At 40.2% G+C, this 19429-nt stretch overlaps 1 protein-coding gene across 1 annotated transcript in view; it reads left to right on the forward strand.

Annotated features, from left to right (window-relative positions):
* Nucleotides 1-19429, forward strand: part of MAN1A1 (mannosidase alpha class 1A member 1) — a 181397-nt gene that overhangs the window by 32774 nt on the left and 129194 nt on the right. The window lies entirely within an intron of this gene.

Genomic DNA, 19429 nt, shown 5'->3' on the forward strand with positions numbered 1-19429 from the left:
TGATCATCAATCCATAAAAATATGTCTTATGGAATGATAATATAAGCATTTTGTTATAAAAGCTTGCCTTATAAATAGCAGGGTATCATGTACAATTGTTTCCAGCAATAATTTTTAGTAATATAGTAGAAGATTAATTGAAACTATGCAAAAGAGTGTTGAGAAATGATCAGTATCTCTGTACTTTGTTTTTTCTCTTATGCTCCACAGGAAATGTCATGTTGCTGATTTGGAGCAATTTTTAGACCCCTGTTGCCATTTAAACTAGTACACCTAGCATTATATACTTTTCTAATAGTCACAAAATGAAATCATTAGGATATTCAATTGGTTATGATCATGCTGTCTACAAGTGAAACCAAGAATGAAGATTACGGGATAGCTATGTTATATGCTCCAAAATGAACAAATAGCTTTCAAAGGAAGGGATTTTAGTTAAGATTTCCATAAGCAAGGTTTGTTGCAACATATGTAGGGTAGCTTTTTCCCACAGGGTATGTGAAGAAAGAGTCTAATTTTCAAATCTTGAATGTACCAGAATATTTAATGTTTCTCCCTGTGTCTGCGAATTTTTTTCAAACATGAAAAATTTGAAGCTAGTTTTATGTTATATTTCTGAAAAGTTTACCTCAAAAGCAAAGTTTTCTTGGAGTAATTAAAAAAATCAATTTGGAAACCTGTTAGAAGATATATAGCAAGAAACAAGTGACAGTTTAGAAATCAGTTTGGAAAGCAGGCTTCTCCCAGTTGTTATGGGTCATGTGTTTGGCTTAGAAAAGTATATAAGACAATATATATTAAATTTCAGAGTCAGTCTGAACTCAGAACCAGCCATCACTTGCAAGTGATTTGACCTTGGAGAATGTACTTAATGCTTTGATTTCTTTGTCTGTGCAGTATGTCACAATGGGGAGGGAGAGAGCTTTGTTGTTTCAAAGGACTGGAAAATAGGTGCTTTACAGATGTTCTCACATGGAAGTGTTCAGTAAACATTAGCTAAATATAATCAGATTTTTGGGAACATGTCACTTTGGGGACTTTAAGTCTTGTGTAAGAACTTATTGTTCCTGAAGGAATCGGCATTTCTGGTAATATACTGATTGTACATTTCATTAGTAGCTTTCTAAAAGATTTACTTATTTTTATTTGAAAAGCAGAGAGGGAAAGATAACTTTTATCTTCAAGAGCACTCTTCAAATGGCTGCAGCAGCCCAGATAAGCCAGGCCAAAACCAAGAGCTAGCAGCTTCTTCAAGATCTCCCATGTGGATGCAGGGCCCACTGGTTGTGGGCCATCGTTTGCTGCTTTCCTCGGTGTGCTAGTATGGAGCTGGGACAGAAGTGGAGCAGCTAGGACTTAAAGGGCAGCCACATGGGATGCCAGCACTCCGAGTGGTAGCTTTATGCACTGCTCCACAGTGCCAGTCCCCATAAGTAACTTTGAAGTATACATCTTTATGATTGCCATACCCATGTGATAATTCCTAAAATTTATCTGCAGCATACAAAGGTGTTGCTTTCAGAATATTACTATAAAGTAATGCTTTCTGGGATGACAGTGAATATTCCAGTTCTTAGTATGGGTTATTTTGAGGATAATCATTTCAGAATTATGGTTAAAAAAATATTTATTTCTGTTATTGCACATGCTGCTCAGTAGCAAATGCTGATTAAATGCTCCGATCTCTGCCACTCAGGAAGGACACCCAGGTGGAGTTCCTGGCTCCTGGCCTTCGTTTGGTTCAGTCATGGCTGTTGGTTCATTTGGAGAGGGCTGAAAGATCAAGCTGTCTCCACCTCTCCATCTCCCTCTATTACTTTGCCTTTCAAGTCAATAAAAATAAACCAATAAACTTGAAAAAAAAAAAAAACCACACGTGTGCCCTAAAACTTTCCTCTTGGTGATAATTTTATCTTTAATTGCCAAAACTTGGAAATGACTAAATGTCCTTCAGTAGGTGAATGGATAAGCTTTGCCAAATCCAGACAAGGAAATATTGCTCATTACTAAGAAGAATTACACCATCAAGCCATGAAAAGATTTGAAGTGTATATTTTTGTGTGAAGAAGCACTATGGAAAGGCTGGCTGTCGTGTGATGCTGACTAGTGTGATAAAATGTATAGGACAAAACCAGAGGCACAGCCATCAGATCAGGGACTGAGGAGAGACTGGGATGAACAGGCACAGCGAAGACTTCCGGAGCAGTCAAAATGTTTCTTTGTGAATAGAAGTGGGTCTGTGCCATTACACATTTGTCAAAACCTGTAACATACCACTCTGAGAATGAACCTTAGTGTAAATCAGGGACCTTGGGTGATAGTGATATGTCAATATAGCTTCATCTGTTTGGAAAAATTACAGTCTGGTATATGATGTTGACAGTGGGACGGTTGTACATCTGAGGGTAAGAGTGATATCTGGGAACTCGGTATTGACAGTGTTGCTGTGAATCTAAGATGACTCTTAAAAAATCTCTTAGAAAACAGATACACAAAAGAATAAAGACTTACGTGCTTATACCCTGCAAGTTTACCCTTGACTAACTGAAGAACAGAGCTCACTCTTAAGGCTATTCTGACAGTTTAAAAAATCAAATCTCTCTCTTTTGCTCATTTTTGTAAAATTCAAGCTGATTCTTTTTCATTATTCACTAAACATGTTTTTTATAAATTGCAGCTTTATTAGTAATAAGTCATTAATCCTATTAAAAAACTTTATGGTATTTGCATAGCTTAAAGAAGTAACCTAAAATAACTAGTAAACAGTCTTTGTGAACTTGATAAATCCATAAACAAATTCTTTACAGAAAAAATATTTCAATTAAAATAGCACTGTTACTACTGTATAAAAGAAATGTGAAAACAGAAATACAGTGAAAATTTGAAATTGTAGGTTGCGTGTATGAGGTAAAAAATTTTTGTTACAAATATTAAAGCTAAAATATATCTTAAGAGATAAAAACTACATGAGAACAGTATTTGGTTTATATGGAATCATATTTCAGATATTGCAATATGAAAGTATGTAATATGAAAGGGCATTATGATAGTCCAGAAAAAATATCATTTTTAAAAAGATTTATTTTATTTTTTATTTTTATTTGAAAGGCAGATTTACCGAAAGGAGACAGAAAGACCTTCCCTGCCTCAGTGGCATGAGCTGAGCTGATAAGTCAGGAACCTGGAGTTTCCTCCAGGTTTTCTACATGGGTACAGGGTCCCAAGGACTTGGTCTATCCTCTGCTGCTTTCCTAGGCAATAAGCAGGGAGCTGGATGACAAGTGGAGCAGCGGGGACACAAACTGGTGCTCATATGGAATGCCTATGCTTGAAGGTGGAGAATTAGCTTGTTGGCGCCAATCCCAAATGAACAAGCAATACCATTTTCTCTTGGTTAAAAATACAATGTTGTTGGTAAGTCCAGGGGTTGGCCTGGACACCAGGTAGGAAAGATCAGCTAACATCGTGGTAATACAAGGAGCTACCTGTTGGTCTTTTATTGACCACTGAGGTCTTGGCTGGCTTGATCTAATTAATGCAATTTTAGCATTAATTAAAAATCACAAAGATAAAAAGAATAAAAGACCTTAGGTATAACCTGTGAACTCAAGTGTCAGTTTCTGCATAAAGAGTCTGTAGTCATTAACCATGGAAGAAAAGTTTTCTGATAAGGGTACAACAGGCAGAGATAAACTGTAGTGATGTTAATTTACTGTATTTGAAGACAATCTTTAGCAGTACAGCTTCACTCCAAAAGAATGCTCTAGAAACCCACGGGTGAATAAGCCTTTTCTTTCATTTGAGATGCTGAGTTACTATCCCATAGAATTTTGTAGAGAAATCTAGTTACATATTAGTCAACTACTTTTTTTTTCATTTAATTTTGCTTTATGTTGTTTTGTTTCTTACCCCCTACCCTCTTCTATTTAGTAACAGCACAGAAGTGTCATAAAATAATGAGGTACATCTACTCAATGGAACACTATTAGGGCATTAAAAAGAATGAAATTCTGCCATTCTCAACAAAATGATCCCAACTGGAGATCCTTATATGCTCAGTGAAATAAGCCAATCCAAAAAGGACAAATATATGTTCTTTCTGATGTAAGACAACTTTCATCCAAAATACAAAACGAAAGGATATATAGGTAAACATGTATACACCTGTAGTCTCAAATGAGTGGTGTGATGGAGACCAGAGTATGGGAAACAGAATAATTTCAGTACACATCTCTACTCCCAAATAAAAGAAGGCCCCCAGTGAAACTTAAATAAACCTTGACAGCAAGATACTAGACTCTGCCATTGCTTATACCTACACTGTCATGACACACTTAAAGAACACAACACTGGAGTTGAGACTACAGCTGAAGAACTACATTATGGTGAAGTTGCAGGGGATGATGGGGCAGGGAGAAGAGGGAGGGAGTGGTGGTGGGGAGAAGAAAGGGGAGCCCCTATACCTATGAAACTGTATAATGGAAAAGAAGAATAGAAAAAAATGTGAAAATTTGGTCATCAAGAAAGACCATTCAATGCACATGATACAATTTTTTTTTCAGCTCGAAGTAAGAAGCACTGGATTTTTTCTTAGAAGAATGAGATACTTAGAAACAGGACAATCTGTCCTTTACAGGTAGTGATTACTAGAATTCACATTTTTTAAAACTGGCTTTATCAGGCACTCTGACTCTCATTCCAAGGAAATTGCTGTTGCCAGCCACTCTGATTTCCCTGGGGAATTTATGCTTAGAGTCCTATTAGGTCTCATAGAATAGCATTAAATAGTTATTCTTTCTTTGTCTATCTCCTTCTGTCTTAAAAATGTTTATTAAAATTGGCAGAAGGAATCAGGCCATCTAAACCTAAAGAAAATCACACACACACACACACACACACACACACATATGTACACTCAGTGCTTAAGGGGTCTCTTTGAGTATTAGATCACAAAATGATTACATACCTGTCAATGAGAAAGAAGTAGAGCTATGGAGAAAGAGAAAGGAAAATGGCTTAGAATTAGCCCTTAGTGGTAGTGGGCCGATTCTCAGACAGTGGTGTGAGCACAGTGCTGTAAGAATGGCTGTGGGGACAGATTTCCTTTAACTCTGGAGCACCCAGGTCAGCATAGAGCAGAGCAGTCTCATGCGCCCACGTAGTGGGCAGGGCCAGGTGGCAAAAATGTAGGCGTAGACCTGCAGGGAAGGGAAACTTGTTGAAGAACGGAAGGCAGTTAAGGAAAGGTGTTACTGTGATTGCTATTGTCAGTCCACAAGCCAACGCTGCTGCATGTTTTTAAAAATTCTTTTATTGGCCTGGTGTAGTAGCCTGGTGGCTAAAGTCATCACTTTGCACAAGCTGGGATCCCATATAGGTTCTGGTTCATGTCCCGGTGGCCCCGCATCCCATCCAGCTCCCTGCTCTTGGCCTACAAAAGCAGTTGAGGATGGCCCAAGGCCTTGTGCGTCCCGTGTGGGAGACCTGGAAGTTCCAGGCTTCTAGCTCCGTCTTGGCTCAGCTCTAGCTGTTGGGGTCACTTGGGGAGTGAATCAGTGGATGGATCTTGTTCTGTCTCTCCTCCTCTCTGTCTATCTGCCTTTCCAATAAAAGTAAATTAACCTTTTTAAAACATCTTGTATTTACTTATTTTCACTTTAAAATAAAGATAAATTGACATACAGATTTTCCATATGCTGGATCACCTCCAAAATCCCTGCAGTGGCCAGGGATGGACCAGCCCAATGCCAAAAACCCAGAACTCAGTCCACGTCTCTTGTGTGTAGCAGGAGCTCATGCACTGAGCCACCATCTGCTGTGTCCCGAGGCTGCAGTGGCAGAAATTTGGATGAAAGCAAAGCAGGAACTCAGATCCAAGCTTCTGATGTGGAATGCAGGTGTTCCAAACAGTATCCTGATGCACTAAATGCTGACCCCAGGGGGCATGTCATTTTGATATCATGGCTGACCACAGTTCCTGAGACCACAGAGAGAGTTCCTGTGTGCATGGAGCAGTGGCAAAGATCCAAGGTTGCAGCTGGTTGTTTTAAGGCTCGAAAGCAGCAGCTGAGTTAGGGTTGTTTTTAGTTATCTACTGGAGTCAGGATGCTAGTCCACAGCTTTGCTCCTCCTCTGTGCCGCACTGTTGCATGGGAGCAGTCACATCCCAGATGGGCATGGTGAAAATTTGTATCAAGTGTCCCTCACAGGGCATAGGAGTCTGGCCCCATTAGTTCACTTCTTCCTTTATGACCTCCAACTCTATAGCCCACGATGATGGTAACATCCTGCCATTTCATTTGTAAAATATGGAGTTAGAATTACAATTCACTTAATGCTTTCTAAGGTGTGAAACTTACTCATCCAATGAAAAGAATATGAAGGAGCATATGCATAGCTGCGTATATCTCAGCTTAAGGACTTTTCTGATTTGTGACTGTGAGACAGCACCTATAGCAGAGTCAGAACCTTCTGGGAAGCTGGCACTGAAGGGCAGCCTCCAGTGCAGCAGACTGGAAACTGCTCACTGACCACTGGGAGGCAGAGCTGATGGAAAGCTGCACGCCACAAACCTACAGCAGTGAGGCTCACCCAGACGTGTGCCTGTAAACTGGAGCTCGCAGTGCTAACTGCTGGGCTGCGGCTGGCTGTGGCTCACAGATGTTTTTTTTTTAGCCAGTATCGTAGTTTTGTTTTTGGTTTTTTGGTTTTTTTTTTCCTAAATGGCCTTAATTAGGACCCTTGATCTTTTGGTTTTGGTCATATTCTCCAACATTCCAGTTGCCCCAGATCTGGTCATTCTGTCCCAGTCTGGCTATTCAGTTTTCTGCCTCTCTTCTGAGCCCAAGAAAGAGGTAGGGATGACTGGAGGGCTGGCAGTGGAGACAGAAGCAAGGACTGACTGTGTTCCATCTCTGCATGCAAAGGTTGCTAGATGAAATATAACACGCTCAGTTAAATTGAATTTCAGATAAACAGCAAATACTTTTTCTTTTAGTTTTGAGTTTGCCTCTTGCAGTCAATCATTTTATTTCCTAAATCTGGCAAGCCTACTGTATACCTATTTATAATTCTTGTCCTGGCATCAGTAAGTACTCAATAAGCAGAATTGTCATTGCAACACAGGGAAAAAGGATCATAGAACTAGAATACCTTAACAGTCTTAGGAAAAAGGGATAAAGGGCTCATATTTTAGCAATTAAAAGGGTAAGTTGAACAAAATGCATGACTGGCTGTTTTAGTTTGATAGGGATTTATCAGAAACAGCGGCAGGGAAGGCTTTGTTGTGTTGTGTTTTGCTTTTTTTTCCCCTGGCACATTGGCAGTAGCAGCCAGAAGGTGACTGGAGGCAGATCTTCGCTCGGACAAGAGCCGTGTTCAAGTAATAATTGCCCCCAAGACCATCTTAGCAAGCATCCAGATATCCCTCAAGTACAGAGTGTTCAGTACTTGCAGAGGCAATTGTAACAGACTCCAGGCCTGCAGTCTTTGTGAATGCGGAGTCACACGAGGCTCTGCATTCTGTCACCTCTAGGTGACATTGTCCTCTTTTTTTTTCTTCCTGTCCAGCTTAAACCACCTCTCCATGGATTGCTGTGTGCACTCAGTTTCACCAAGGCCCCACCTTCCTCCAGGCTGAACTCCTGAAGCTGGAGGGATGCTGAGGAGATAGTGTGCGTGGGCAAAGGTCAACTTCGCTCGCTGAGTGTCCTCCACCAGTCTGCTGTGTTATCACTTTTCATTTCCTGACTATGTTGTCAGAGAGATAATGCTTTAAAAAAAATAGACATTATTTTTGGAGCAGTTTTAAGTTCACAGGGACATTGTACAGGAGGTAAAGTCTTCAAATATACCGTCTGCTGTCAGTATCCCACACAACAGTGCACTTGTTAAAATCAGCTAATTCTTTATGTTTATTTATTTATTTATTTGAAAGGGAGAGACGAACAGGTATCAGTCTTCTATGTACTGACTTACTCCCTCCCCAAATTGCTGCAATGGGCAGGGCTAGACCAAACTAAAACAGGAGCCTGGAACTCCATTTCAAGTCTCCCGTGTTGATGGGAGCCTAAACATGGACCATCTTCTTATGCTTTCCCAGGTGCATAAATAGGGAGCTGGACCAGAAGTGAAGCAGCCAGGACTCAACCAGAGCTGATATGGAATACAGCATCACAACCAGTGGTATCACCCACTGTGTCACTACACAGATCCCTTGAAAAAAGACAAGAAAACCAGAGGTTTGAGTGATGAAGCCCTTAGGCAGGTGGTCTGGCTCACCCGCCACAGCCTGCCCTGCCCTGACCCCTGCAGCCCCACTGCCAACACCAGCCCCAACGCTATCAGCACTGCTCCCCTGCTGGAGATGTGGCTATATTGCTGTCTTTTTCTTCACTTTTCTAAAAATCTTTTTCCAGGGAATAACAGAGGCTTAGAAAGAGCTGTGAATTCATTCTCAAAAGTTATTTTGTATCTTGTTCCCTCATCCCTTTTCCACTTCCACCAAAGACTGAAAGACAGTTGATACTGCAACTCTTAAGTACATTTTTTGTGTTGAGATTTCATCTAAAAACTCTAGAAGTTACTTTTACCTGGCACTTGAGTGCTTTCAGGCAAAGTTTGGTGGACAGTGCTGTCAGGTCTCTAAAATGCACATTTTCCAAAGCATCAACTGAGGTACTAAGAGCAGTGGCACAGCCCTGTTAGCGCTAAGGACTAGTTTGTGAGATTCATTTTGAATGGTGCAATTATGTTTGAAATTTGCCCAGACAAGCTTATCTTTGGCCATTTAGAGCCTACCTGCCTTACATAGGCTATAAAACCTTTCTGGTTTTATGAGATTGATGAGCTGAGGCCGTGTGGTTTCAAGACCCTGTGGATATGACATGTGATGCTGAATTGAGACCGTATTGCTACGCCAGCGTCCTCACTGGGCTGGGGATGGACCTCACAGGCCCTTCCTCTGATGCCCTCTCCTCTGGGACTTCCTGCTCACCTTCTGGGCTGGCCATGTCAACCTGCCCCAAGCCCCTCGTCTGGTGCTGTGACAAGCCTCTCTCTGTCTACTGCAGCCCTTTGCAAACAGCACCCACTAAGGCTTTTGTGTGTGTTGCTGCCTTTTGTGGTTAAGATCTTTTTCTGACACTTTCCCCCAATCCTTCAGACACTTTCTTGGCATAAGTCGGCCTGGCACAGTGAATATTTTATAAAAGCTACCTTGAATCTCTCCTGAACCATACACACCCCTTGCGTCCTCTGGAGTAGTGGGCAGAGTATTGCTGCAGTGCGAAGGTGCTTCAGAGCTAAGGGTCCAGACGCATTGCCTGAGAGCTGAGCAGCATCCTTCCTACTCTCCACCTTGCTTCCTCCATTTTTTTGCATAAGCACAATTTTCTTGTGTCTTCTCAGATGCAAATATTTGTAAGGATTTTTCCTAGTTTTGTATGTATCTGTCCCCGTCACTCCTTCTGTATTTGTATAAATAGGGTTGTGTAAAATTAGGATAACTTACAAAGCTTTTTCATAAATCAAAACGTACTTAGGTCTTTTAGAAAATGGCTTTAAGGCCTTAAGTGTATTGAGCACTCACTGTGTGTCAGGCAATAAGTTAAGCTCTTCTGCGCATTCTTTTATGTAATCAATACCAGAACCAATGAGACATGTCTTTTAATTTTATATTAATACAAAAGAATATATTGTGTGCATTCTATAGGTACACTTCGAAGAAGACAGCTACACTTTGTCCCTCTTCGTTTTTCAATACTCTGTTTCCTTTCCCTCTCTTCATTGGATGTTGCAAGGTTATAATTTTAATCTTCTATATTCGCAGGCTTGATTCACCACTTATCATAACATTCATCAAGTAAAAACTAAAAAGACCACAGTTCCACAGGAGTATAAATATGGGCTAAAAACTGAAATTATATCACAGAGTGATCATTTCCTTCTATACATTTTTTTATACTGTTTTTCCTGCTGCATATCAGAAAACATGATATTTGTCTTTGGGGATTGCCTTACTTCCTAAGCATTATGGTTTCCAGCTGTACCCATTTTGTTGTTGCAAAAGATGAGTTTCATTTGTTTTATGGCTCAGTAGTATTCCACAGTATCTCTATCCAGTCATCCACTGTTGGCCATCTGGATTGATGCCGTATCTTGGCTGTTGCAAATCAAGGTGCGGTAAACCTAACTTATGCTCAGATTTCACTTCACTTTGGTAAATTCCTAGAAGTGGCAGATCTGAGGAATGGCTATACTGTTTACAGGAATGTTATACTAGTTTACATTCCAACCAACACTAGACTATGGTGCCTTTCCCCCCACATCATTACCAACATTTATTATTATTATTATTTTTTATTTTGAGATTTTAGCCATTCTAACTGGGCTAAGGTAAAGCCTCATTGTGGTTTGTATTTGCATTTCCCTGATGACTGGAATTCTTGAACATTTCTAATGTGTCTATTGGCCATATGAATTTTTACTTTAAAATTGCCTTTTCATTTCCTTTGTCCATTTTTAAGCTGGATGGTTGACTTTGTTGTTGAGTTCCTGAGCTCTTTAGATCTTGGATGTTAATCTTTTTTCAGTTGCATTTTTTTGGCAAGTATTTTCTCACATTTTGTTGCTTACCTCTTCACGTTAGTGAATGTTTTCGTTGCAGTGTAGAAGCATCTTAGTTTGATATAATCCCATTTATCCTTTCTTGGCTTTTATGCCTTTGGCTTCTACAGTCTTTTTCAAGAAGTATTTGCCTATGCCCATATTTTGCAGAATTCCTACAGTGTTTAGTTTTGGTAGTTGGATGATATCAGCTCATTGATTTATATCCTTGATCCATTGAGTTGATATTCCTGTAAAGTGTTAGGTAGTAATCTTAATTGTTTCTTCTGCACACATCGATTCAGTTTTCAACACATAGATTCAGCAGTTTCTTTTTTTTTCCCATTTTTTACTTTGTAAACATATTTTTTAAAATTTCATTTTATGACACAGTTTCATAGGCTCTGGGATTCCCCCAACCCCTCTCCATAACCTCCCCCCATGTTGGATTCCTCCACATTGTTGCAGTGGTACAGTTCATATCCAGTCATGATTCCTTTATTGCGAGCATGTACCATGCATAGAGTTCAGCTTCTTATGGTCCAGATACATTCAACAGTTTCCTTGGAAGACCATCCCTAGTCTGAAAATAGAGTTGGCAGAAGTTGGCAGAATATCATCCTGTCCAATGAAAAGTCACAACATAACATTGACAACAATTTACAACATTATGGAATTAATTGACATGGTGTTGAGTGACCAATATGTTAGAAAATGCAAGTTCTTAACCACCTCCTATGACTACTTCATTCACATTTCAGTTTTAGTTTATACACAACCGGCTGCTATACACCTTAAAATGGTTATAGGGTACTATTCAGCTGTCTTATGCCTATTTTCATTTTTATATTTAATAGTTTAAGTATTGAAGCATGATTTTTACTGAACTTGGTGAATTTTAGGATGGTTCATGCTGGCTTATAATTCTAACAAGGCGTATGTTAATAATTGAGGCGCAGAAGTTTTAGGAGGGGTGTGCAGAGAAATCTTCAGTACCTTAGTGAGGAGTAACTAATCTTTGTGTCCTTCCTAGTAAGGTATATGGGAGTCCAAGCTGACCGTTTCCTGTCTGGTGCTAAGCTTTCCTTATTGGTCTCTGTCTATCTGATCTAACATTGGGGGGCTCCAGAGCGACCCTGATGGTCATTGCAAGAGGTGGTGGGGATCCAAAGTTGGAACTAAGCAAGGACCAGAGAAAGCTCCTCTCCCGAGTCTCGAAGAAAGTTTACTGTCTTGTTTCTGCAGACTGCTCAGGGCTCCTGGCTGTTGTTCCGATGACATTGGATCCTATGAGGAAGGATCTGGGCATCTTCCATCCCATGTGGGAGATCTGAAAGGGAGTGGATGACCTCAAGGGCAGTCCAGTTCCCCGTGGTGTCCTTGGCGGTTGGGATATAGCCCTTGATGTTCGTACTGATAGTCCTTGGTGAGGATCTGGGAGTCTCCAGGGTTGGAATACAAGCCTCCTCCTGTGTGACTCACTTTTGAATCAGGGGTATATTATTTAGTCTCCATGTGTGTCCAAGTTTTTGAGAGTTTCTTGGTGCTAAATTCCAGCTTCATTTCATTGTGGTCAGAAAAGATACATGGTGTGATTTCAGTTTTTATGAAGTTGCCGAGACATACCTCATGGCCTAACATGTGATCTATCCTACAGAAATTTTCATGAACTTCTGAAAAGAATGTAAGAATGTATGTTCTGTATCTGTGAGATGGAATGTTTGGTAGCTATCCTTTAGATCCATTTGGGCCGTAGTGTAGATTCGCCCTCTTGTCTCTGCTGATTTTCTGCGTAGTTGGTATGTCCAGGAATGGAAGTCCTCTATTATCGTTGTATTAGAGTCTGTGTCTTTCTTTAGATCCATTAACAATTTTTAAAAGCCAAGTGCCCTGACATTTGAGTGCATGCAGATTTACTATAGTCATATTATTTTTATAAAATTATAAAACTGATAATAGCAGTGCTGAAAGTGGGAATCCTTGTCCTTAATCATTCCATAATGTCCTTCTTTTTATCTTTTAATGCATTTCTGTAAAAGTCTGTTTTGTCTGATATTCAAATGGCTGTTTACATTTAAGGTTATTTCAACAGTTAGATGAACAAATATGTGGTTCAGTTTCTTGTTAGAGTGAAAACGGGAGGGGGCGGAGTCTCTTTTTTTTAAAAGTGTGCAAGATGCTTGCTTCTGTCCAGAAACTGCCTTTAGAAAGACAGAATACCCATTACACTCTTGAATTTCTAGTTCTATTGTTAGAATAGAAGGGTGGCAGTGTATTCACCCTTCTTAGTTTTTAACTTATGAGAATAAAAGAACGTTACTAAACACGCTCTTGTTTGTTTGTTTGTTTGTTTTGAGTAATCCAGGCAGGATTAGAATTCTGGTTCTTTGAGGTTGTGTCTTCAACCTCTGACTGATTGTTAGCTGCTTTTCTGTTTTCCCCCCAAATTGTGCTTTTCCGTAAGCATTTCCGTTGTTTGTTTTGGATTGCTTTTCTTCTTTCTTTTTGTAAACTAGGAGTCTTTCTGTCTTCACATTGGTTGACATTGATTACTGTCGTTCTGTTTCTGTGTGTAGCACATCCTTAAGAATCATTTGTATAAGTGGTGACAGATTCTTTCAATTCCTGTTTGTTTTGAAATGTCTTTTTTTCTCCACTTATAAATAAGAGTGTTGCCGAGTCCTGAATTTCGGGTTGGCAGTTTCTTTCTTTTAGGGATTTGACTATGTCTGCTCATTCTCCCCTAGCCTGTCAGACTTCTGATGAGAAATAAGCTATTACTTTAATTGGTAATCTGCTGAAGGGCATCTGACATTTTTATTGTGCACATTTTAGAGACTTTATGTTTTACTATTAAAAGTTTAATTACAATGTGTCTTGGTAAAGATGAAGACATTTTCTGGTCACATCTTTTAGGAGTTCTTTGTACTTCCTGTACTTGGAGTTCTCTCTCTCTTTTTTTTTTAACCCAAATTAAGGAAGTTTTCTGTTACTGTTTTGCTGGATCTTCTAATCCATTCTGCCTCTCCATGCCTTCAGGATTTCCTAGTACACACACGTTTGGTCATTTGATAGTATCTCATATATCTTGAACACTGTTTTCAGTTTTCCTGATTTTTCTTCTTCTTTTGGTCTGAGGATTTTCAAGTATTTGTTTTCCAGTTGGATATTCTTTCTGCTTCACCAAAGCTGTTATTGAGGCTTTCCCCTGTATTTTCTATTTGATGCATTGCAGTCTTCATTTCTAACGTTATACTTTACTATCTCTTCACTGTCTCAATCTGTTGCCATTTTGTGTATGGACTTGTTTATCTCACGAGTTTATTTCTCCTTGTTTTTGAGTAATATGATCATTCTTTTGAATTCAGTTTCAGCCATCTCTGTTAGTCTTTACATTATAATATTTTAAGTTTTGTGTTCCTTTCTATGAGTCATACTGTCTTCTTTGTTATTGTTTCTTGTATTTCTGCATTTTTAGGCATTTGTGGAAACACTTGTTGATTTTCTCCTGATGAGTTTAACCTTTGTAACATTACTCTAAGGCTTAGTGGAGTGTATGCTTTCATTGGATATCCAGAGGCATATGCTGGGTGGGATGAGGTAGCTCTGTTAAAGTGCCTATGGGTGGGACAAAAATCCAGGATGACACGCAGGATGAGAGTGTCAGGAGAGGGAAGCGTATGATTACAGCTGTTGGTGTAATTACAGCCTCACTTCCTCTCTGTCAAGGTGATTGATGTCTTAGATCAACTCACGGTGGGTAGAAGCCCCACCCCAGCAGGCACACACCTGTACAAAGGATTTCCAGGGTCTTCTTGGCATTCAGGGAGCTGTGCTCATCTGAAGCCAGACACAGTGATTGCCCAGAGACCCAACTACACCGTTGCTGTATTGTACCATCATAGAATCCCCACAGTCAGAGCTCACAGGCTCTCACAGTCTCAGTACAATGCCCACTGAGCCCTGAGTGCCTGCCCATCCATGGAGAGAACAGAGACCTCCCCAGAGCCAGCTTCCTGTTGATGCTCCACTTTGGCAGTTTGAGCCCCAAGGCCTGTGAGGGGGTCTGGGGTGAAAATGCTTCACAATCCCAAATGTGTGCATGGCCCCCTGCCAACCTTCTAGGCCAGACTGAAAGTCAGTGGGGAACACAGGTTTATCCATAACTCTGGTAAAGTCCCCTGACCATGTGCAAAAACTGATGAAGTTTACACTGGGGTGAAGATGGCACTTTTCTCCTCTTGATCACCAGACACCCTTGTTGGGGATACTAAGAGAAAGAAATGTCTTTTTCCTTCACTGGCTTAGGCATGTACCCCTCTACGCCACTGTGGCTCAGGACTGGACTCAAAGTCAATGTGATCTGGAAGGTCCTCCCTCAGATGGGTGCACCAGTGGTTCAGGGTACCATACCCTGCAGTCGCCTCTGAGTTGCCTTCAGGTCCCGACTGTCACAGTGGTTTCCCTTGTAACTGCTGTGTGTGTGTGTGTGTGTGTGTGTGTGTGTGTGTACTGCACTTCTTGCTCCCAACATTATCTTTTTATAGAATTTCCACTGCCAACTTTTCTCTCATTCTTCCCTGAGAATGCACTTCTCACTTTTCTTCTGCTGCCTTCCCATGTTCTATGGAGGCAGAGAAGCCCCAGTACTTTTTAAACTCACCTTTTACAGATGCAAAGAATGGGCGCAGGGCGAGGAATTGCTGCACGTCGAGTCACATCTGTGCTGGCAGAGCTTGCCTATGAAGCCGTTTTGTCAGAGGCCTACCCCCGTGCCCTGCTCCTGTGTGGCACTCCCTAGCTGAGAATGCGTTTTGTAATGACTCCTGGGAGCAAGCAACCAGGCAGCAGGCAAAGAGCCACTCCTTGCAGACTAACAGAAGATAATCCATCAGCATTCAAGCATCCACAGCACTGTTTGTACTTCTAGAGCTGTTCTGGAGACCTCACATAATTCCACTAGAGCACCTTGCAGTGACTGAACGCCTGATTCCAGGCTCTCGCTCAGCCTGCTTTCACTCTTCCTTGGCTTCTGTGTCCCTCAGGGCTTCCATTGCCTCATGACTCCTTTTTATGCTTTTTCGCTTTATGTATTTTGTTTCTCTGCTTCTGCAGCACTCTCCAGCCACCAATTCTTTTTTTTTTTAAGAATTAATTTATTTTTATTGGAAAGTCAGATATACAGAGAGGAGGAGAGACAGAGGAAAATCTTATATCCATTGATTCATTCCCCAAGTGGCTACAATAGCCAGAGCTGCGCTCATCCGAAACCAGGAACCAGGAGCCTCTTCCAGGTCTCCCACACAGGTACAGGGTCCCAAGGCTTTGGGCCGTCCCTGACTGCTTTCCCAGGCCACAGGCGGGGAGCTGGATGGGAAGTGGGGCTGCTGGGATTAGAACCTGCACCCATATGGGATCTCGGTGCGTTCAAGGCAAGGACTTTAGCCTCTAGACTGCCGTGCTGGGCCCATCCAGCCACTAATTCTCTATGAATGTCTCCCATTAATTTTAGGCAGAGTAATACTTGGGCTAGTCCAACTTGGACCATTAGTGAGAGCTCCTCCCCAGGATGCCTCAAACTGGAGGTTCATGGCCACCCCTCAGCTGTCTGCTTTTGGGTCCGGCACCAGACTCTGGATCATTTAGCTAGAGCCAAGGTCACATTATGAATTATAATATTTTGTAAAACACTCCAGAAGGAAACTGTAAGTGGGAACTGAGTTCATAGGTTTGCTTAAAAGAGCAGTGAAAGCCCAAAGTCTTTGTAAGGTCTATCAGTCAAAACTGGTGTTTGTTTTGAATGTGATTAAAACTTCAGATAATAAAATATTTACTAAGGATAGTTTATAACAACAAAAACGAAATATTGGGGAATCCATGTATGCTTTTTTCTACTGTCTTTGAGTCAGAACATAAAGTTTGAAGTGAATTGTTAGATAAGACAAAGAATTACATACATTTAATTCGCTTACTGCTTACCTACATTTATAAATTTTTATTGACTGTACAAGGGCGAGTGTTAAGCTTCCACTTATCTATTTGATTATAGGCAAGATGTAGTCCTGTTCGCTCACTTCCACTCTGGGCTTTTAGCACGTGACTATTCATAGTGTAGCAGACACTCAGTAAGTGACATTGGCTAATTACTCAGACTCATGTCAACTGAGAATAAAACACAACTTGAAGAATCTTTTCTATGAGCAGAGAATCAGGAAGAAGTAATGCATTTTATTTAACATCTTATGCCTAATTCCATCTTTTCTGTTTCAAAATGAGAGATTGCTGTTGGAAGCTTTATGCCATCGGCTCTTGTTGGTGTTAGTGATCCACTTCAGCAGTGCAAAGATAAATATGCAGAAAAATATCTTTGATTTGCTCTCAGTTCTTACTTTTTCATGGTTTTACTACCTCATTTGAAGTTCTAATCAGCTCCTAGTTTAAGCCCATTTTAATCCTTCTACTTGGTATGTCAAACTGTAAAACCCTAATTAAGTTGATGAAAGACTAGAAAAATTAAGGGGCCTGCAAAAGGGAAGGGGGAGATCACTCTTATCCATTGATTTCTTTGTTAATAATTGAGTTTTAGAAGTGACCTTGTTGTCTTCTCAGCGTATGAAATGAGTCTGGAGAGAATAAATGCCTTCATCTGTATGCTTCCTGAACTGACATGCAATTAGAAGCTAGTAGTATTTTGCTGTTTTCAAATATTTGTAGAACTCATAGATCTGAGTGAACCAGTCTGCTGTGCCTTGTGAATCGAGCTGGCTTGTTACTCTGTGTGCACGCAGGGACACAGCTGGTATCTTGTAGTTAGCTTTAATAAGGTGAATCATTTCCTGTGGTGATCAGCCAGTGGAATCAGGGAACAGTTCGACTGTCCTCTTTCTTGGCTTTACACACTACCTGAGAAGGCATTCCTAATGCTCCATTCAGGAAAGATCCCTCACTTCTTTGTGAATTTAACTCATAGGAATCCCACAGGAAGAGGAATGCTTTTTGAAAAACGTGTCACAGCAGCTTTTGAAACGTAAGAATCTAAGCAGTTAGCATCTGATTTTTCCCTAGGGGTAGGGGAAATAAATTCGTATATACTACAGAGATAACTTAAAGGGAAAATTTTATGCTGGTGGTTCATTGTATGAATCACCATTTTTGTTTTTGTTTTTAATAGAGCTCAGTCTTCTTTGAAAAAAGTTTTTGCCATCTTCAAATCATTGAGTCTATGGCTGCAGTAGTCAATGAGAAAAAAATCTCAGATATATTCTAATGCAGTTTTTCTGAATTTCATATGCCTATTCTTTCAGAGGCTTTGGTCTCTATTCTTTTTCATGTAACATAGTTTCAGTACAGGTTTAAATTTAATAAGCATGTAACTGTGTGACATCTATCAAGGTAGATGCTAGCTACAAAAACACAACCCATCTTGTTTGATCCTTCCATATACCCTGTGAGTAATTATTCCCATTTTTTCAGGTGAGGAAATAGAACCTCACAAGAAGTATGACTGTGAAAGAGTAGGAGATTGATCAGTGGCCTTGTGCATTATAAATCAGATAGATTATTTTGCCCTCAAATCTATTAAACTTTTTAAAGAAGTTAATTTATAAGAAAAAAATTCTTTGACATTTTCTGATTGTTAGAAGATAAACAATCTATTAGAGGAAGATTCTGATGTTGATTCATTAAAGGAAGATGATGGGGCCCTGCATGGTAGCCTACCGATTAAAGTCCTCGCCTTGCACATGCCAGGATCCCATATAGGCACCGGTTCTAATCCCAGCAGCCCCACTTCCCATCCAGCTCCCTGCCTGTGATCTGGGAAAGCGAATTGAGGAAGGCCCAAAGCCTTGGGACCCTGCACCCACACAGGAGGGCTGGAAGAAGCTCCTGGCTTCTGGCTTTGAATTGACTCAGCTGCAGCCATTACAGTCACTTGGGGAGTGAATCAATGGTTGGAAGATCATCTTCCCTGTCTCTGCTCCTCTCTGTATATCTGACTTTACAATAATAAATAAATTTAAAAAAAGGAAGATTACGCAGTATGTTGGCTAATGGGACTCAGGTCAACATTGGAGTAACTGAATCCTGGCTTCTTGGTTGTAGACAAATATCGTGACTTTCCTAAAGTTATGGTGTTGCCATTTTTAACTTCTTAGCCACAATTTCTTAATTTTTCCAGATGATAGTAAGGAAAGGTATTTCATAGAGTTGTAGACAGAATGTATACAACGTTGAAGATAGAACAAGTAACCAAGTTCTCAGCAAATATTACAGATTCTTAATAGCTGTTGGTAGTGACAATAGTAGAGCAATAGGCAGTAGTGAAAGATATTAATTATTGTGTTCAAAAACATACCAAGGCAGTTATTCATAACATTGTATGAAACTCACTAAGAATTTTAATAATAAAGAGCCTGTGAATATGGAGCGAAATTACAATATGTTCATTTTATGTCCATATTTTGATTCCTGTTGCTGATAGTGGAATTAATAAACTCTAGACAGATCAGAATTCTGCAGCTGTTTTTAAAAAGGATGTACAAGTGCAATTATATGTATCATTTGAGTCATTGAGTATGATTTATGCAACTAATTTGTGGTAGAAATATTTGGCCTTTAAAACACTGTTGTTGTGGATCCTCAGTTTGGAATATATGGAATCAACCCTACCTTCATTTGCATACACAGACAAATAAGCAGACACACACATGCGATTGAAGTTTGATCATAGGAAATTGAACTAGGTATAACCGTCAAGTTTCATTTTTATTTCCTACAGGTATTTTAAAATGTATCTCCAAATATAGGTTGGTTAAGAAACATC

Source organism: Ochotona princeps, chromosome 1 (assembly GCF_030435755.1).
Source record: "Ochotona princeps isolate mOchPri1 chromosome 1, mOchPri1.hap1, whole genome shotgun sequence".
NCBI classification, from domain to species: Eukaryota; Metazoa; Chordata; class Mammalia; order Lagomorpha; family Ochotonidae; genus Ochotona; species Ochotona princeps.